This window comes from Cryptomeria japonica, chromosome 4, assembly GCF_030272615.1.
Source record: "Cryptomeria japonica chromosome 4, Sugi_1.0, whole genome shotgun sequence".
Classification (NCBI taxonomy): Eukaryota; Viridiplantae; Streptophyta; class Pinopsida; order Cupressales; family Cupressaceae; genus Cryptomeria; species Cryptomeria japonica.
In genome coordinates this window covers 584,735,896-584,758,344 of record NC_081408.1, presented here as the reverse complement: position 1 = coordinate 584,758,344, position 22,449 = coordinate 584,735,896, and positions in this window count along the sequence as shown.

The window sequence follows — 22,449 nt, the reverse complement described above, 5'->3', positions numbered from 1 at the left end:
GCATAATAAAAATCATAATTACATAGATTATGTCCCAATATACAACCACATGAAGAGATAATAGAAATCCAAGTCCACGCACACAACGTCCAATAAAGAACATCCCAATGGAAGAAGGCATCATACCACCCGACCATGTGGAACCAAATAGGAACCACCCCCCGTGCTAAGAGATGACATGGGGTTCCAACACTCACTCAAGACATAGGTTGACACCTAACGACCATGGGACTCATCATAGCACAATAAACTCTTCTAGAGGCGTACAATAAATCATGGCATATGGACATAGTCACATGTAGGAATGGAGTGTCATCACATGTTGTCCTCATATAGAAGGGAATATGGCCATCTTGACTATTCACGCTCCTACGTGCTAGCCTTAAGAATAAGGTAAATATGCACCCATAGTAGACATGTATGCTATCCTCACAAAGAAGAGAAATCCATACTCCTAATAGTCATACAAGCTACCCTCAGAAAAGAAGGGTGAAAATAATCCCTTAATAGACATGTGGAGCCATCTCCACCTATGTGAGTACAAGGGAGATTGACTTGCCATTGCATATGGACCAAACAAATAGAATTATCTTATTAGGTGAAACCCAAACCCAATCAATTATTACATGTTATCACTGAATTATAAAGAGGAAAACTCCCATTGTGCCTTGACGGTCTAGGTGCCAAGCAACCTAACTTATGTGACCCCGGTCATCATAAGGAAGCCCACTCCCCCTAATCATATTCCAGGCCATAAGGTAACACATAAAATGACATCACAAAACATGAAAGAATGTTCACAAGAAGGCCTTCAAGAACGCATAACATCACTGAGCACATACTGCACATAGAGCATACATATGAACCATTACAAGCATAGTGCCTTCATGAATGCCTCATAGGCATAGCACCAAAGAAAGAAAATGAAAAATAAGCACATCATAACCTACTATAAATCCTCAACAATGAGGTATAAAACATCCCACTGGAGTCAGAGAAGCAATCCTCAAACAACAAGGCAATAACCTCTTGTTGGAGCAACTTCTGCATAATGAAACTCCTCAATGGTAGGGCATAATCCCACTTATTGGAGAAAAAAATACATCATGAAACATCATAGAAAATCATGAACCAATCAAAATTTCTCAACACAGACTTCACATGCCTCTGGGAACTCACACAATCTATACCAGAACTTTACAACACTAAAATTGACCTTTTTGGGCCTTCCGTAGCAGGTTAGCTCTCTTGGTATGCATAGTGGCATTCTTGGTTTATAGGCTGGCATTTCTAGTACATCGCATAGTGTTTCTGGTTCATTTCACAATGTTCTGGGTCTATTGGTCAGTGTTTTGGGTACATAGGTCAGCTTTCTCAGTCTATGGGTTAGTTCTCCTGGCTAGTTTGTCATCTCTCTGGGTATGAACAATGGTGTTTCTGGTATGCATAGCAATGTTATTGGTAGATAGGGTGGTGTTTCTGGTTAGTATGGTGGCGTTTCTGGTAAAGTATGCAATATCTCAAGTTTGAAGGATCCAAAAGGTAAAGTAACTACCCATATTGACTTAGGAGACAAAAATGACTTCAAGGACATGACTAGGAGGTAGGATGAGCATCAGAAAGGGTATACACATGGTTTATGCATCAAATGCAACTCACAAGGATGAGTTTTCAACTCAGTGGATAAGCAACTTGGCCAAAATTGCATTTTGGGAGTCTAGGTGCATGGGAGATTTTGCATAGGCCAAATGGACTTAAAAAATGCAACTCCAAACATGCAAACACACTTGAAACATGATGACAATAGTCTGAAATATGCCACAGATAGTCATAGAAAGCTTCATGAGCTCTTACATAGTCACAGAAGCACTCAAGACATAGAAAAATAGCCCCTATTACAACCATGAGTTCACAAGGAGTACAATACCCAAATGGACATTCAATAACAATAAGAAAATTATACAAACACACATAAAAAGTAAATACATATATGCATTTATCGACCATTCACTTACATAGAAAAAACAACTCATGAATCTCACTCAAACATAAGGAGCAATCTGCAATTTCCCCATTTCATTCATTTAATTCCAAATGATTTAAACTATAATGTCTTTCTTTTCCCCATCCAATCAACAATGACTAATAAATCATTTTCACGGGAAGACACAGATAAGATAGAATTCCAGAAATTCTAAAAATGGAAGAACTTCAACCTGGAGATCGCAAATCCAAGGATGAAAACTGAAGAAGAGCTTCCACAATCCAAGCTTCCAAAATCCAAATGCAAACCCAGACCTAAGACAAAATCTCAAAGCTTCAATAAAAAATCCCACCGATTGGTAACCCGATAGCCATCCAGAAATTCCAAATAAATAGAAAATACACAACAAACTATACAAAAATCCCAACCAATCAAAATAATCCAAAAATCAATATTTCTTACTTATCTTGTATAGTTCCAAGGTAAGAATATTTTATTATATTTCTTACCTATTATTCCAGATTCACCCAATCAATTAGGTGGGTACGTAAAATCAACTTTATTTTATTTTTACACCTCCCAAGCATAGTATAAGAAAAATAATAATATTATTACTTTTTAAGAGTGTAGAAATAGAAATAGGCTTTATACTTTTATAATTATTAAGTAATCAAAATCAACTTAACAACTATATCTAAAATAAATTAAAATAAATAGATCATCAATAAATAAAATCAAAGGATATAATTAATTACATAAAACAATAGTCAATAAATCAATTAAATAAATAACAATCAATTAAATCCAAAATAAAACCAATTAATTAATAAATCAAACATTAATAAATTCAATAACAATAAATCAAATATCCATTAATTAATTAATAAAGTTACTTTATTAATTATAATTATAATTTTTTGAATAAAGGGGTAAAAACTTTATTAATAATCAGAATCAAGAATTACATAAGAAAACCAGAGGCTCAAAGCTCCAGAAGAGAACAATAAGCCCAACCAAAGATTAACCAGCTTCATAACTATCCATATCCTTAACAAAGATCTTATGCAAGTCCTGACAGTAATCTGGGAAAAGATGCTCCCAACCCTCAACTTCCCAATCATCACCATGTTCCGAGGCCCACTTAGCCAAACAATCAACTACTCTATTTCATTCATGAGGAATGTGGATGAAAGAAACCTTCTCCATCATAGCAGTAATTTGCAAAATATGGTGAACAATCCCTGCTAGCTCCCAATTAATCCCACTCACCTTCTGCTCAATCCACAGGTTAACAATAATCTATGAATCTGATTCACAGATAACCTTACGCCACCCCTACTCAAAAGCGCGCTTTAGGGCATAGAAAATTGCTAATCCCTCTATAAAATTATTAGACTACTCCCCCTTATGCATTGAAAAGAAGAAAACCACATCCCCCATATGAACCCTACCAACACCACCAATCCCAATAGGACCCGGATTACCCCTAGAGGAACCATCGGTGTTAATCTTGATGGAGTCATCCTGGGGGGGAATCCACCTTCCCACCCTTTGAACCTTCTTCATAGAATGTATACCTCTCTTGACACAAGTTGAGATATGAGACATCTCCTGCAAACCCAACCTACTCACAATATCAACCTCTCCTCTATCCAGAGGAAAATTTACCTTACATTTAGCTTCCACCGTCTCATGGATCATTCCAATGATTCTATTCCACACTTGTTGAGCTAACAGTCTGACCTCCCTAAAGATCCTCCTATTCCTCTTTAGCTAGATCTGCCAAAGTATGAAAATGGGCCCAATGTGCCAGACAGTCTTGAGAAAAGAGGACAAAATAAGAGGCCTGCCCAAACTGCTCCAGAACTTCACCAAAGAATCCACATGAACACAAGGGTGCTTCCACACCCCCCACTAGTAATGCCATATTAGTAGTGAGAAAGGGCATCAAAAGAACAAGTGTGAAGAATCCTCCTCCCCATTACCACTCAAAATACAGATGGAAGGCCCAAGGAACCCATGCTTGCAAATATTGTCCCAAGTTAGACATCTATTAAAAGCCAAAGTCCAAGCAAAACAGTTGCACTTCGGCCAAGAGAAATTGTTCCAAACATATTTCCACCAGTGCACCTCCCTCCCCTCCATTCTACGAGACAACAACTCTTGGTACCCACTAGTAATAGTAAAAACACCCATAGGATTTGGGGAACAAGCAAGTCTATCCCTATCCTTAAGGGAGCTATAGTGTCTACTCGCCAAAATGCCATGGAACTCAGCGCAATCTTCATCCATACCAACAATTGGCCATTTATTAGGAACCTTCCATCGCACCATCTCCAATTGCCCATACCTATAAATAGCCTTAGAGTCACTCACTCTAGACCACCTTGCCTCTAGGAACCTCTTGAAAAGATTCCCTAGGTTAGGAAACTAATCAATGATGGGGGGGTAGCCATCCCAAGAATCAAACTAGAAAATAACCTCTTCCCCCCTCTTACATATCCAAAAAAGTCCTTTTATTAGTGCAGCCCCTTTCTTGAGAGTACTCCAAATCGCAGAGCCTTTTCCCACAAGCGGATATCTTGGGATTTCCTCCTTCGGGATCCTCTGCATATACTTGTAAGACAAAATCCTAGCCCAGCCTCTATCCTGTTCAATACACCACCTCCAATACAATTTCACGGCCAGAGCCTCCCCAAATAAAGTAGATTGCCTTAAGCCAAGCCCACCTGACTGTTTCAGGCTACACACCAAGTCCCATTTGACAAGATACCAATTATAGGACGACAAGTTGCCTGCCCATAAGAATTGCCTTGCCAAAGAATCCAATCCCTTCACAAACCAATTTGGGGCCACTTGGAGCATACACCAATAAATTAGAAGAGCTTGAACCACTGAATGGACCAATTGAACCTGCCCAGCACAGTATAACCATCTATGTATCCAATGTTCAACCTTCATGCAAAAATTGTCTAGAATACCCTACCAAGAGTCCTTGGGAGGATTACCAACAAAAATAGGAATACCCAGGTAAGTCAAGGGAAGGGAACCGACCTAGAATCTCAAGATATGAGCAATTCTCATCTGAATAGTTCCAGTTGTGTTGAAGAAGAGAATGGAATATTTATCCTCATTGATCAACTGGCCTGAAGTAGCAAGATAAACATCCAAGACTTTGCATAGATTTATATATTCTTTGACCTGAGCTAGTCCAATTAGGGCCGTATCATCTACAAACTGCAAATGGGACTGAGGAGGCATGCCATTACCCCAACTCCAACCTTGAATAATACCCAAACCCACATTATAGTTAATCAACCTCCCCAGACCCTCAACCAAAAGAATGAATAAGTACAGGGAGAGAAGGTCCCCCTGATGAATACCCCTAGACGCACCAAACAACTCAGTATGATCTCCATTAATTAGCATAGAGAATGAGGTAGATGAAACACAACTAATTACCCATTGGATCCATTCATCAGCAAATCCAAAATCCCTAAGAATCTTTTGGAGAAAGGACCAACAAACTCTATCATAAGCCTTTGCCATATCCAACTTGATGAACATAGCTTTTTCCTTGGAGGCTGCCATAGAATGAATGGTGTCAATATAAATGATCACACCATCCAAGATTTGACGACCCTCCACAAACCCACTCTCCTCCTTAGAAATGACACCCCCAAGCCAATTCTTCAACTTTTTTGCTATCAACTTAGAAATGATCTTATAAATCACATTACAGAGAGATATAGGACAAAACTAGCCTAACTGGTTAGCCCCATCACACTTGGAGATGAGCGCAATGAAAGTCGCATTCAAAGCCCGAAGCATCTTCTTATTCCTCTAGGACTCTTGGACCACCTCCAATAAGTCCAAATTGATAATATCCCAGAAATATTGATAGAACTCAGCCGGAAACCCATTCGGTCTAGGAGATTTCCCGTTCTTCATGTGAAAAACAATCCTCTCAATTTCTTCCAACAAAATAAGAGCCATAAGCTGCTCATTCATCTCTCTAGTAACTAGAGAAGGAATACATGCAAGAACCTAATTCTTCCCTTGCAATTCCCCCTGAGAATCCTCACTAAAAATGGATCGAAAATACTACAAAGACTCCCTAGAAATCTCCTGCACAGATAAACACTTCTCACCTCTATCATTAAGCATAATAGGGATGGAATTGCCATGTCTTCTTGCTTTCACTTAATTGAAGAAGAGCACAATATTCTTATCGCCCACTTGAAGCCAACCAATATGAGATCTCTGTTTCTAGTAGATTTCCTCCCTAGGCTCCCATTGCTCTAAAGCCTTGACTGCCCTATCTTCCTCCCTAAGCAAGGCTTCTAACAATCCATGCTCTCTTATTTCTCTAGTAATGCCATTAAACTCTAATTGAGAAGCTATCTTAGCATGAAAAATATTACCGAAACACTGACGATTCCACTGTTTAAGATGAAACTTAACAAATTGCAGCTGCTTGGCAAAAGTGTACATAGAAGTGCCAAAGGATGGCCTCCCTTTCCTCCACCACTTCACAACATGATCCTACAAAGAAGGATCTCATAACCACATAAGATGGAATTTGAATGAATGAGTGTGAGGACCTGAGCATAAGAAGACACCAATTTTATGGGCTAGTGGTCTGAACCTCTCTAATCTAAAATCTCAGAGCATGTGGACCATCCCCCACCAACCCAAAAACTAGAAACCAAAAAGTGATCCAGCCTCTCTGCAATCCAATACTACCCTACCCTCCTATTATTCCAGGTGAACAGAACATTACCGGGCTTAATGTCAATAAGATGCAAGGTTGATATACTATCCCAAAGAAGGGAGGAGGAAGGTTCCAACCACATAACACCCTTCTTCTCACTCAACTCTACGATGGCATTGAAATCACTCGCCATAATCCATGGATGAAAAGGGAACAACCCTCACATAAAAGAAATACGAGACTACAAATCCTTCTTGCCCTGAAGATGAGTGGGGGCATAAATGTTAGTAAACAAGATATATTCCCTAGTCTCAAGACTAGAGGCAACCCCAGATAAAGAAGATCTGGAAGTAACCCACCATATAGGATGAATCCTCAAGGGGTTCCAAAGACAGGCCACCCCTCCAGAGGAGCCAAATGCCCCAATACACTAACATTCACCTCTCCCCCATGGCTTCGGCACCAGACGCAACATACTTTCCATAGATAATTTAGTTTTCTGCAAGAAAAGGACATCAGGAGAATGACTCCTTATCAAATCCTGAACAACTTTTTGTCTAGGGCCACTGTTCAAGCCCCTCACATTCCATGACAGCACAATCATTTTGGGGGATTGGAAAAATGATAATACTGAGTCTTTACTGACCCTGACTCAACCAAATTCTCCCCCATCAATTTAATCTTATCCAAGTCCTTTTTGTCAACCTTCGAAATCTTCTCCGTTGCTCCTTTTTTAATGTCTTTCTGATGAAAACCTGGATGTAAGGATATCTTATTGCTTTTGACTCCAATAGATTCCAATTTCTGTGCTACAGGAGAAACATCCCCACCATCCAACTTCAATTCAAAACCAGAAATGGGTTCCAACTGAGTCACTACAAGCTGATCCATATCCATTTGTTGACTCCCAACCATCTGCTGAACTTGGGTAGTATCCCAATTCACACTATCAGGAACCAACCTTGATGCACTTTGATCCAAAGGAATTAACCCTAGATTCACCTCCTGCTAGCTAAGGTCATCCAAGGCTTCAAATTTGTTAAAGGTATCCTCCTGTGTATGTGCAGGATCATGGTGTGCCAAAACAGGCCCTTAATTGGCAATGAAATTTCAGAAAATCAGAGTTATGCAACTTGACATGAAAATTTGAATAAGTTGTGAACATTATTTTTAAAATGTGTAAGAAGAGAATCTATAGAAAATTGAATGCGGTTTCTAAGCTACTAATTGTTTTTTGAAAAAAAAAATCCTATTTGATGAAAATTTCAAATTTCAATGCAGTGGTACTAAAATTTCATGAAAAAGATAAGAAGTAGACAAATGTCTGACCACGCTAATCACAATCAAATCATAATTATTTTTATATTATTTATAATATAAGTATTAGAGTCATGTCCGAATGTGAAACATATTTTTCTATAATTTTTTATATAGTAAATAATTATTTATGAATTTTTTACTACAACTTTTTCAGAAATTCAGAAACTCCTATGTCTGACCATCTTAACTTGGTCAAAAATTTATGAAATTTAATTTTTTGAATTTTTTTCCTATAGTAGATGAAGCATAGGATGTGATTCATGTTTTAGATTAAATTTTTTTTTTACCATTTGAAAGTAATGAGTGTTTTTCAATCAGTCTATCAATCAAGACTTTTGTTAGAATTTAAATAGAAAATAAATAATAATTATTTATTAAAGTCAAAATAAGAAAAACCTTATATTGTTGGAAAGATGAGAACATCCTTAAAAAACCCTTTTCATTTTATCAATTTTGGCTATAAAAAAGTCGCCAGCCACTAGTGTAAAGTTTGGAAAATCAAGGAATATTGAAAAACACGTTTTTTTAGTTGACTTTCTAGGCTTGTCACTTCCAAGCCAAATCCCAAAGCATTCCCAAGCCAAAATTTCAAATTTGAAATTTGTACAACAAAAATTGGATATCCGGTACAATCGGATATTGGATATTCGATTTTAATAAGTAAATTCACTAACTAAATTTGTACATAATTAATCTATTGTTTATTAATATATAATATTTTAATTTATAAGTAAATTAGTATATGATATTAGGGAGAGGGAGAGGGGGGAGTGGGGTGGAGAGAGATAGAGAGATTAGGGGAGGGAGAGAGAGAGAGAGAGAGAGAGAGAGAGAGAGAGAGAGAGAGAGAGAGAGAGAGAGAGAGAGATGGGGAGGGGGAAGGGGGAAGGGATGGGGAGGGGGAAGGGGGAGAGAGATAGAGATATTAAGGGAGAGGGAGAGAGAGATTATGAGTCCTATGGTGTCTTAAGGGGTCATATTGTGTCCTACGACCCCTTAGGACACCATATAACCCCTTAAGACACCAAATTGTGTTGTTATGGGTCATATTGTGTCATATGGGCCCTTTAAGACACCATATGACCCCTTAGGACATAATATTACCCTTTATGACTCTATATGGTATTGTTATGGGTTATATGACCCCTTATGACACCATATGGTGTCGTTAGGGGTCATATGGTGTCCTAAGGGGTCATGGGACACCATATGATCCTTGAGGACAACATATGACCCCTTATGACACCATATTGGGTCGTTATGGGTCCTATGGTGTCCTACAGTCCCTTAGGACACCATATGACACCTTAAGAAATCAAATTGTGTCATTATGGGTCATATTGTGTCCTAAGGAGTCATATTGTTTCATATGATCCTTTTAAGACACCATATGACCCCTTAGGACACAATATGACCCTTTACGACTCTATATGATGTCATTATGGGTCATATAACCTCTTATGACACCATACGGTATCGTTCGGGGTCATATGGTATCCAAGGGGTCATGGGACACCATATGACCCCTAAGGACAACATATGACCCCTTATGACACCATATTTGGTCGTTATGGGTCCTATGGTGTCCTAAGGGGTCATTCTATGTTCTACAACCCCTTAGGACACCATATGACCCCTTAAGACACCAAATTGTGTCGTTATGGGTCATATTGTGTCATATGAGCCCTTTAAGACACCATATGACTCGTTAGGACACAATATGATTTTTTATGACTCTATAAAGTGTCGTTATAGGTCATATGACCCCTTATGACATCATATGGTGTTTTTAGAGGTCATATGGTGTCCTAAGGGCTCATCCGGCACCATATGACACCTAAGGACAACATACAATCCCTTATGACACCATATTAGGTCGTTATGGGTCGTATTGTGTCCTAAGTGGTCATATTGTGTCCTACGACCCCTTAGGACACCATATGACTCCTTAAGACATCAAATTGTATCGTTATGAGTCACATTATGTGCTAAGGGGTCATGGGATACCATATGACCCCTAAGGAAATCATATGACCCCTTACGACACCATATTGGGTCCTATGGTGTCCTAAGGGGTCATATTGTGTCCTACGACCCCTTAGGAAACCATATGACCCCTTAAGACACCAAATTGTGTCATTATGGGTCATATTATGTACTAAGGGGTCATATTGTGTCATATGACCCCTTTAATACACCATATGACCCCTTAGGACACAATATGACCCTTTACGACTCTATATGGTGTTGTTATAGGTCATATGACTCCTTATGACACCATATGGTATCGTTATGGGTCATATGGTGTCCTAAGAGGTCATGGGACACCATATGACCCCTAAGGAAAATATAAGACCCCTTATGACACCATATTGGGTTGTTATGGGTCCTATGGTGTGCTAAGGGGTCATATTGTGTCCTACGACCCCTTAGGACACCATATGACCCCTTAAGACACCAAATTATGTTGTTATGGGTCATATTGTGTCCTAAGGGGTCATGGGACAACATATGACCCCTAAGGACAACATACGACCCCTTATGACACCATATTGGGTCATTATGAGTCATATGGTGTCCTAAGGGGTCATAATGTTATTATGAGTCATATGGTGTCCTAAGGGGTCATAATGTGTCCTATGACCCCTTAGGACACCATATGACCCCTTAAGACACCATATGGTATCGTTAGGGGTCATATGGTGTCCTAAGGGGTCATGGGACACCATATGACCCCTAAGGACAACATATGACACTTACGACACCATATTGGGTCGTTATGGGTCCTATAGTATCCTAAGGGGTCATATTGTGTCCTATGACCCCTTAGGACACCATATGACCCCTTAAAACACCAAATTATGTCGTTATGGGTCATATTTTGTCGTAAGGGGTCATATTGTGTCATATGACCCCTTAGGACACAATATGACCCTTTACAACTCTATACCATGTTGTTATGTGTCATATGACCCCTTATGACATCATATAGTATCGTTAGGGGTCATATGGTGTCCTAAGGGGTCATGGGACACCATATGACCCTCAAGGACAATATATGACCCCTTACGACACCATATTGGGTCATTATGGGTCCTATGGTGTCCTAAGGGGTTATATTAGGTCCTACGACCCCTTAGGACACTATATGACCTCTTAAGACACCAAATTATGTTGTTATGGGTCATATTGTGTCCTAAGGGGTCATATTGTGTCATATGACCTCTTTGAGACACCATATGACCCCTTAGGACACAATATGGTCCTTTACAACTCTATACAATGTCGTTATGGGTCATATGATCCCTTATGACACCATATGGTGTCATTAAGGGTCATATGGTGTCCAAAGGGGCCATGGGACACCAGATGACCCCTAAGGACAACATACAACCTCTTATGACACCAAATTGGGTCGTTATGGGTCTTATGGTGTCCTAAGGGGTCATATTGTGTCTTACGCCCCCTTAGGACACCATATGACCCCTTATGACACTAAATTGTGTCGTTATGGGTTATATTGTATCTTGAGGGGTCATGGGACACCATATGACCCCTAAGGACAACATATGACCCCTTACAACACCATATTGGGTCATTATGGGTCCTATAGTGTCCTAAGGGGTCATATTGTGTCCTATGACCCCTTAGCACATCAGATGACCCCTTAAGACACCAAATTATGTCTTTATGCATCATATTGTGTCCTAAGGGGTCATATTGTGTCATATGACCCCTTAGGACATACTATGACCCTTTACGACTCTATATGATGTCATTATGGGTCATATGACCCCTTATGACACAATATGGTATTGTTAGGGGTTATATGATGTCCTAAGGGGTCATGGGACATCATATGACCTTTAAGGACAACATATGACCCCTTACAACACCATATTGGGCCGTTATGGTGTCCTAAGGGGTCATATTGTGTCCCAAAACCCCTTAGGACACCATATGACCCCTTAAGACACCAAAATGTGTCATAATGGGTCATATTGTGTCCTGAGGGGTCATATTGTGTCATATGACCTCTTTAAGACACCATATGACCCCTTAGGACACAATATGACCCTTTACAACTCTATACAGTGTTGTTATGGGTCATATGACTCCTTATCACATGATATGGTGTCGTTAGGGGTCATATGGTGTCCAAAGGGGTCATGGGACACCATATGACCCCAAAGGATAACATATGACCCCTTATGACACCATATTGGGTTGTTATGGGTCCTATGGTGTCTTAAGGGGTCATATTGTGTCCTACGACCCCTTAGGATAATATATGACCCCTTAAGACACTAAATTGTGTTGTTATGGGTCATATTGTGTCCTAAGGGGCCATGGGACACCATATGACCCCTAAGGACAACATATGATCCCTTATGATAGCATATTGGGTTGTTATGGGTCCTACGATGTCCTAAGGGTCATATTGTGTCTTATGACCCCTTAGGACACCATATGACCCCTTAAGACACCAAATTGTGTTGTTATGGGTCATATTGTGTCCTAAGGGGTCATATTGTGTCATATGACCTCTTTAAGACACCATATGACCCCTTAGGACACAATATGACCCTTTACGACTATACAATGTCGTTATGGGTCATAAGACCCCTTATAACACCATATGGTATCGTTAGGGATCATATGGTGTCCTAAGGGGCCATGACACACCATATGACCCCTAAGGACCACATAAGACCCCTTATGACACCATATTGGGTCGTTATAGGTCCTATGGTGTCCTAAGGGGTCATAATGTGTCCTACGACCCCTTAGGACACCATATGACCCCTTAAGACACCAAATTGTGTCGTTATGGATATTGTGTCCTAAGGGGTCATGGGGCACCATGTGACCCCTAAGGACAACATATGACCCTTTACGACACAATATTGGGTCCTTATGGTTCCTATGGTGTCCTAAGGGGTCATATTGTGTCCTACAACCCCTTAGGACACCATATGACCCCTTAAGACACAAAATTGTGTCGTTATGAGTCATATTATGTCCTAAGGAGTCATATTGTGTCATATGACCCCTTTAAGACACCATATGACCCCTTAGGACACAATATGACCCTTTACGACTCTATACAGTGTCGTTATGGGTCATATGACCCCTTATGACACCATATGGTATCGTTAGGGGTCATATGGTGTCTTAAGGGGTCATGGGACACCATATGACCCCTAAGGACAACATAAGACCCCTTATGATACCATATTTGGTTGTTATGGGTCCTATGGTGTCCTAAGGGGTCATATTGTGTCCTACGACCCCTTAGGATACCATATGACCCCTTAAGGCACCAAATCATGTCGTTATGGGTCATATTGTGTCCTAAGGGGTCATGGGATACCATATGACCCCTGAGGACAACATATGACCCCTTATGACACCATATTGGATCATCATGGGTCCTATAGTGTCCTAAGGGGTCATATTGTGTCCTACGACCCCTTAAGACAACATATGACCCCTTAAGACACCAAATTATGTCGTTATGGGTCATATTGTGTCCTACAACCCCTTAAGACACCAAATTGTGTCGTTATGGGTCATATTGTGTCCTAAGGGGTCATATTATTTCATATGACCCCTTAGGACACAATATGACCCTTTATGACTCTATACGGTGTTGTTATATGTCATATGACACCTTATGACACCATATTTGGTCGTTATGGGTCCTATGGTGTCCTAAGGGGTCATATTGTGTCCTACGACCCCTTAGGACACTATATGACCCCTTAAGACACCAAATTATGTTGTTATGGGTCATATTGTGTCCTAAGGGATCATATGGTGTCATAAGGGGTCATATGACCCATAACGACATCGTATAGAGTTGTAAAGGCTCATATTGTGTCCCAAGGGGTCATATGGTGTCTTAAAGGGGTCACATGACATAATATGACCCCTTAGGACACAATATGAGCCATAAAGACACAATTTGGTGTCTTAAGGGGTCATATGGTGTCCTAAGGGGTCATAGGACATAATATGACCCCTTAGGATACCATAGGACCCATAACAACCCAATATGGTGTTATAAGGTGTTATATGTTGTTCTTAGGGGTCATATGTTGTCCTTAGGGGTCATATTGTGTCCTAAGGGGTCATATGACACAATATGACCCATAATGACATAATTTGGTGTCTTAAGGGGTCAGAGTGTCCTAAGGGGTCGTAGGACACAATATGACCCCTTAGGACACCATTTGACCCCTCTCTCTCTCCCCTCCCCTCTCTCTCTCTCTCTCCTTCTCCCCCCTCTCTCCTCTAATCTCTCTCCCCCCTCTCTCTCTCTCTCTCCCCCCTCTCTACCTCCCCCTCCCTCTCTCTCCCTCTCTCTCTCTCTCTCCCATAATCTGTTTCTCTCTAAAATATGAGTAATGAAATCGAATATCAGATATTCGATGTCTGCCACTACCATTAATGTGGCAACAGTTAAAAAAAAAGTGGCAACGTGAAATTTTTTTGAGACCACAAATTTATACATTAAAATCGAATATCCGATATCTGATTTCCAATTTTTGTAAATAAAAAAGAGCCTTGTAGGCCATTTTGTGGATTCCAATGGCCCACATTCTTCACATTCTATTTTCTGTCGACAATCATGGGTTTTCAGATAGGTTGAGACAAATTTGTGCTTTTGAGATATTCTTAAAGTCAAATCTTACATTGTCAATCATTTAGGAGCATCTTTGTGGAGGTAAATGGGGAGTAGTAGTCATCAGAAGTCTAAGCGCAAAAGAAAACTTTCAAATGACCAAATTGAAGTGTATAGAGAAAGAGATAAAGAAGGTCATAGGAGGAGAAGACAAGGTATGCTAAATATTTCTAATGTTACTTCAAGTGAAGAGGAAATTGAATTTGAAAATGTCGAACAAGTTATAGAAAATGAAAATGTAGATTTTGAAAGTGAAAATTTTGAATATGTTGAAAATGTTGAAAGTGATAATGAAAATGCTCAACATGACATGAGAATGGAAAGTGAAAATTTGGGAGTTTACAATGAAGGTGTCCATAATTTTGGTGTAAATATGAAATTTTTTGACATTGTAGGTGAAAATGTAGAAAATTTTGACATAGGAGGTGAACATGTGGAAAATTTTGACATTGGAGGTGAAAATGTGGAAAACTTTGACATTGAAGGTGGAATTGCTCAACCAAGTGAACAATATGTAACACCTAATTACTTTATAAATGAAGACCCTCTCATGGATGAAAGACAAATTCCAAATCCAAGACCTTCGAGAACCCCAAAATGGTTACTTGAAATTGATGAGAACATTATTGCAAATCTTGAAGGAAAGAGGTCAACAAGAACCGTTCGGTTGTGGGCTACACAACTTTTCGACCAAAATTTTAGCAATAAGACATTGACTAAGCAATACCAACTCTTAGTTCAATTGATAAAGATGAGACCATTACTAAACAAATTGAAGATTCGTATGAATAAGAAGATGGAGAGATTCTATTATTGCCAAAAATCTATTTGATGCTCTTAATTCTATTGGAAATAATACCAAAGAAAGAGATAAGAGAGCCACTCAAAGAGTGATTACAACCTCCTTAGTAAGCCATCAATTGAGGAAGGCTCGTCAAATGAGACAAACTTGTGTTGATTTGAACATAAACCGTAAAACTTTGGATAGAGCACTTGCACGAAGACAAACTTGATGATCCACTTCAACATGATACATGAGATTTTGGTGGGAGGCTTCCACGTGTTTATAGAAAGTTGTCTGACAATGTGAAGGAGGAGATTCAACAATTTTGGCACTCTAATTTCTAGAGTATCACCCAATGTAAAGGACATTTTGAAATTAAGAATCGACAATTGAGACCGCACACCGTGATAGGACCTAAAATTATGTCTTGCAAAATTTGGTAATCCTGGTTTTATTTTTGCCCTTGGTTAAGAATATCAGGGTTTAGGGCTATAAGGGTTATGGAAATTGCAAGGTGGTTATGGACTGCGCCATCGCGGGATGATGCCACTTGTCTCGAGTTGGCCAGAAAGACCTACAGTGGGGCAATGAAATTTTTAGTGGCTAATATTCGCCAATTGGCTATTTTTTGAAATTTGACAATCAAATTTGACTAATAAATTCAACTTTTAAGGTGACTCGAATCACCACATTTTTACAAACTTTTATTTAAGTGTCATTTAAATCGCCAAAGAATTTATTTTATTAATTTTTTTAACTCAAAGATTCGCCACAATATTCGATACATAATTGGATAAGATTCGCCAACAGTTTATAATTTATTATAGAAATCTAAATTAATTTGCCAATAATATATCATAATTATTAGTTACTTTAGGGTTATATCAACAATCTTTAGTTGCCACCATTGATTTAAAATATAATATAGTAACCTTCATTGTATTCCATGAGATAAATTGTACCTACAAGTTGTAATGCTCATGGGAGTTGAAATTTCTTTTCAATTGTTGACCTCAATGAAAATCAATGGTCTAAAAGCAATTTTTGACCCCACGAGTCTTACAAATTGTTGGTACATTTTATCACAAAATACAAAGAGGGAGATTAGATTAATTTAAATTAATGGTAGAAATTAAATAAAGTAGAATCTACCCCTTAAACTCATTAATGATTTCCACCTTCAGGCCTCTACTTTTCTATAAAAATCCATTTTTTTAAATGAAAGGATTTGGAATAGTAATTAATGCACTCTTATTATTTTCCAATATTCACCAATATTTTCTACCAAAAAAATTTGATTCATTAAAAAAATTGAAAGATTCGCCAGCAAAAATTATTATTTTCTTTTAAAAAATTAAATATTCGCCAAGATTTTATACAAATTTTTGAGAGGGTGTTTCTTAAAGTTTTCACTGAAGTGGGGCCATTGACGGAGTTTGAAAAAAAGATAAGGTGTTGCTGATTTGTCAAGATTTTGTGGGGCCATTGATACAGATGAAAGAACAAGTGCTATGTCAACAAGGAGATGATCGTTGGATTGGCCAACTAAGAGGATGATCGATGACTAGTTTTCAAACTTTTTAAATACAATTATGAGACCTTGTTTCACTCATGCGGATATTAATGGCGGACGAGATATTTGTGTCCCTTCCTGGACAATAATTAAAAGACTCTTAAAGGTTTTTTCATTCACAAAATATTTCATAGCAATTCTAAAGAATTTCCTGCTACTAAAGGAGACTGAAACGACTCTCTGCGACACAAAATTGTCATCTCTAGTGAAAATCAAAAGCAGTAAGTTTATCTGAGCTCTCCATATGTTCTTGAAACAAATTGATATTACAAATTGTGTGTAAGGTTTCAAAAGGAAAATTCAATTTGTTCTAGGGTTAAGATACTAGACAAAAAATAGTGAAATCTATTTGAATTACTCTGGAAATTTAAAAATCTTGTAATAAACCCTAGTTTACTTTCCCAAACTTGGAGATAAACATAGAAAGCCCTAGTTGAAGAAAATGGCTCCCTCACAGAAACATTCAGGGCAGGTGGATTATATGAAACAAAATCTTTATGATGATTTCTTGGACCAATTAAAGCCTTCTACAAATGATAAGTAACAGGGGCAGAGGTTTGTGGATGGTAAAACCCTAGGGGAAGGGTTAACTGACAAAGCATTCCATTTGGCGGATGCTAATATACCACCAACTGGGTTAAGAGATTTTCAAATTATGTTATGGACAAAGGAAATTAAATTCCCCATTATCTAGTCCTTGGCAGTATGACTTGGGCAAGTTGGTAGTACTGGGTGTTTTTATGGATGTGGATTTACTCAAGGCTATTGTAGATAGATATGACTAGGTTTCAAGGGTTATCAGGGGAAATGATGGGGAGATTATGTTAACAATCAGAAGGGAGGAATTTCAAGAGATTTTTGACTTATATGAGCCATCCCCTACCGTGGTACCAGTAGATTTAAATGAATAGAAGGAAGAGTATTACAAGATGAAGGAATTCATTAGAAAGAGTTTCCTTCCAATGCACTTAGCGAGAGCGGGAAGTACAACATACCATATCAGCCCTAGTTCAGAAGAGCCATTCCCAGTTGGTGCTTTTGCTCCCTATTTCTAGGCTACATTCTTCTCTCTATGCCAAGTATTGGGTTTTAGTCCCATTACAATAATGCCGCTTGATTTTATGTACATGGCTATACAGATACAACATCTGGACTTTACAGTAGTTTTTGACTTTTCCCCTTATCTTGAGGAAAATATTCGTGAGGGGTTATTAGACATAAAGAATCAAGTTGGTGGTGTTAAATTCTCCTCGTATTATTTACTCATGCATATGTTACTTTCAAGGAATGCGGATTATTTTGAGGGTACCATGAACCTCAGAAGGAAAATAGATAATTGGGAGATTCTAATACAAATCTGGAGCACAAACATGTCATGGGATAGACAAGAGGCTAGCTATATAAGATTTGATAACAACTTTGCCTCTAGGTTAAGACAAAGGTTGATAGTGAATCCACCAAGGATTCCTAAAGAATTGCATGATTTTGTGAGACCCAAGGAAAGGGTGCCTCTTTCCAAAATTGAACATAATTGGGGGGATTTTATTCCGTACTTTGTAAGTACTGTAATAAGAATCTATGGCTTTTCTAGATAGCCTCATGTACTGCCTTTCAATGTTTCTATGAGAATGGGTTTTGTTGAGGTGATGTGGAAAATTGGATGTGTTCAGGATAAAGATTTAAAAGGAAAAGGAAAAGGGACATTCTTCCCGAATTACACTATTATCCCTTACTTTGTGATATAAAGGGAGGACATGAGCACTTTCACAAATTATTCGCTCCATATTATTTGGTGGTAAGTATAGCTAGAAACAATGATCTTGAAGGTTTCTAAAACACTTTTAGAAGTAGAATAAAAGGATTTTGCTGCCCCATGTGCATAATTTTCTCAAGGACTTAATCAGGAATGAATTTGACCCCATGATGCAGGAATGGAGAAAAGAGAAGTGGATAATTTTTAGAAAATTATGGGCTGCTATTCAGAAGATGGATCCAAAATATGATCCATTAAAGGATTTTTCCCCATTCTATACCAAGATTGAATTTGTTATGAATTTTTTTGATCAATTGACGAAGGTCTTAAGGGAGAAGCTAGCTAAACTTGAAGAAGTTCATGGCCGACAACAATTAAGCTCACAACCTCCTGTATCCTAGAGAGCAAGTGGTGTGATAGCAGAGAGGCCTATTCAGGAATTTCCTCATAAAGGAGTTAGAGAAGAAGTAAGTGAGGAAGAGGATAGTAGAAATGATAGTGGGAGATTGATAAGGAGAAAGGGTAAGAAGATAACGAGTTCAGAGCCTTTCCCCAAGATACAAACCAAGCCTCTTTAAGGAGTTAGGATCATTGATCTTGAAGATTCTAACATAATTCCCTCACCATCAAGGCAAGGTGAAAATCAGGTGGAGGGAGACAGGTTTGTTGAAACAAGTGCAGAAATACAGAGGGGTATTCCTGTATTGCCTCCTAATTTTGAGTTGGATCTTACTCCCTTGGATATACAAGGTAAAGCCTTCAAAGATGCAATAAAGGAGGCATGTGATAACTTCCTTGAGGATGATACATTCGTAAAAAGCCCAACCTTTTTGTAGTTAGTATGGAAAACAAAGGTTGAAGAATACAAAGGAATGATTGCTGAGAGGAAGGCCCAAAGGCCAGATGGATTAGACCAACAAATCCAAGAGGAAGTAAAAAGTGAAATGAAGGAATAGTTCAAGGAAATCACAGCTGATGAGGGCAAAAAAATTATAAGTCAGGCTGGAGTCTTGATATTGCCAGAATGGGATATAGTAGATGTAGTAGCATTTGATAGGAAATCAAAGGAAGAAGAAGAAGCAAGGCTAGCATATTAAGAGGATCAAACTTTGTAGATGATTATGCAACCTTGGCTATATGGACATTAGAGGAGAGACCTAGAAATCCTGACATCATTGATTTAAACCCCAACTTGAGGGGAAGCTTGATTATAAAGAGAGCAGTCGACACATCAAGTGTAGAGGATACAAAATTGAATGTTGATGTTCCTAAGATGGCACATGAGAGTGCAAAAAAGGAAGCTTAAGAGAGGGCTAAGTTGATGAAGAAATTTGACAAGATTTTTAATGATTATAATGCATCTTAGAAAAGATGTGTGGAGTTGCAAATGAGAGTGAAACTCCTAGAGAAAGGACAAATAAAGGTTTCATATCCTGCACTTGCAGGACCGTCTGAGCCATCAACATCCAGGTCGCCACCTATGGTCCAAGGAGGAGAATCAACCCAATTAAATACAAGTACTAATATCTATGGCATGGTATTAGTCCCATATGATGATGATGATGATGAGCTTGATACTACAAGATCAACTGAACCAAATGAGTCTCAACTTTTGGAGAAGATTGTTGAATTAGAAAATAGATTGAAAGAATCAGAAAAACAATCAGCTGAGGAGCAAAAGGATATAGTTAGCTCTATGCTAACTCATTTAAATGAAAAAATTGAAAGTAGGTTAGATAGTATTCATGCCTTATATTCTTTACTTTTTTATGGTATTCAAAAATTTATAGGTGATAAAGAAGTGGCAATTCCCTTGTTTACAAAACGGGAAATGAGCTTAGAATGATGTCCATGGCCTCTAAATTTCACACTGAGAGGCCACATGCACTCCAACCAACATATTTATTGGTGAAATCAATGCAAGAAGCCCAAATTTTTCCAGAAAATATAGAAAGTAAGGTAAGGGAGTTGATGAAGAGTTTTAGTGAATTAGAACAAACTCTTTTGCTAGATATTGAAGATAGAGAAGGGTCAGTTAAGCCTTTGTAGTTTTGGATGGAAGAGGTAGAGAGAGTCATCAACACCTAGGTATAAATGATTTGTGAAGGGCTAAATATGGATATGCTGGAGGATAGTATGGATAAGATAATTGCTACAGGGTTATTTTTTGAAACTTTTGAAAGAGAGGCAAACCAAGTAGCCGTTAAGTATATTCCATATAGGGAAAAAGCTGATGAAGTAATGAATTACAATTGGCCATCTGATGAAAACTATAGTGCGTGGAGTGGCATGTATTTTAATGATGAATTAAAAGTTGTAAACAATTTGCATAACTATTTTTGTTTTCTATTGACAGATATTTTGTAACCCATAAGACAGGATGGGGGTATTTTTCATCATGAGTTTTGAAGAAGGTGGCTGCAAATTTTGATCCAATATAAGAAAGTTCAAGGATGATTGTATTGTATAACAGAATGTGGTAATGCGTAGTCATTCTTAGATGATAGGTGTCTCCTCTGGCCTAAAGCTTGTTTTCTCCCTTGTTTTTTATAAAAGGGAATTCAGGGCTATGAGACGGGGTTCGGAATTTTGGTCCCTTATGTGTTCCAAATTTATGTTTCCAAATAGCAAAGTCTAGGTGAAACAAAAGGATGGTAAAAGGTCATTTTACAGAGCAAAAAATAGAAAAGAGTCTTGTGTCTATGATTTTTTCAGTTTCTTGAAGGAGTTATGTATGGAATGTATTCTTACAGAGACAACAAAATTAATGAATAAATATATGATTCAAACCCATTTCTATCTAGTGTATTGTTCTATCATATTTTGAATGCATATTATCAAGGATTTTATCATTCATTGCACTGTTGTGGTGTATGTAACCTTTTGTTCATGCTTTGGTCTGATAGGTCAATTAAATGCTTGAATGAAATTGTAGAGTGATAGGGGTCTTTACAAGGATTTTGATAAGTAGTTTTGGGTGGGGATTACATGTATGATATATTGTAAGGCAATATTATCTCTGGTTATATGCTGTTAGATAAATTCTGTCAGAAGTACAGTCTAATGCAGTATGAATTCATGTACCCAATGGACAAATGCACTGATCATAATTAAGTGAATGCCCGGGTATTTATTTACTATTCTAAATCACCACTGGTTTGCTATAACTTGCTGAATATTAGAATACTTTCATTTTATATGAATGTTGTCATAAGTGTTAGTCATCTCATGCTCCAAGCGGGTTGAGGATCACTAGGGAATTTTCCATTCCTGAGCATTCTCCCTTACTGTTGAGTCTTTATATGAGATTATCTGCTTTGTTTCATGCATGATTTGTGAGTGTGGCGTAAAATCACAAATAAGCATGGGTATCACCCTCCTTGGTTCTGCAGATCCTAAAATGTAGAAGGGACTATCATCCATGTCATTGTTGGTCCAAGTCTGAAGAATATTAAACAGTTGGAAGTGGCTTTCCATAGATATTTACAGGAGAAAACAAATTGGTCTCTGCCTTTGAGTCAGTTTAAACCTATTTTTGGGCACCGACAAAAAATGGTGACTCTATTGGGGAATGAATGATAAAGAGTCTCTGGTTAAAGAGTTATTTTATAAAATATAGTAGAAGTTTTTATA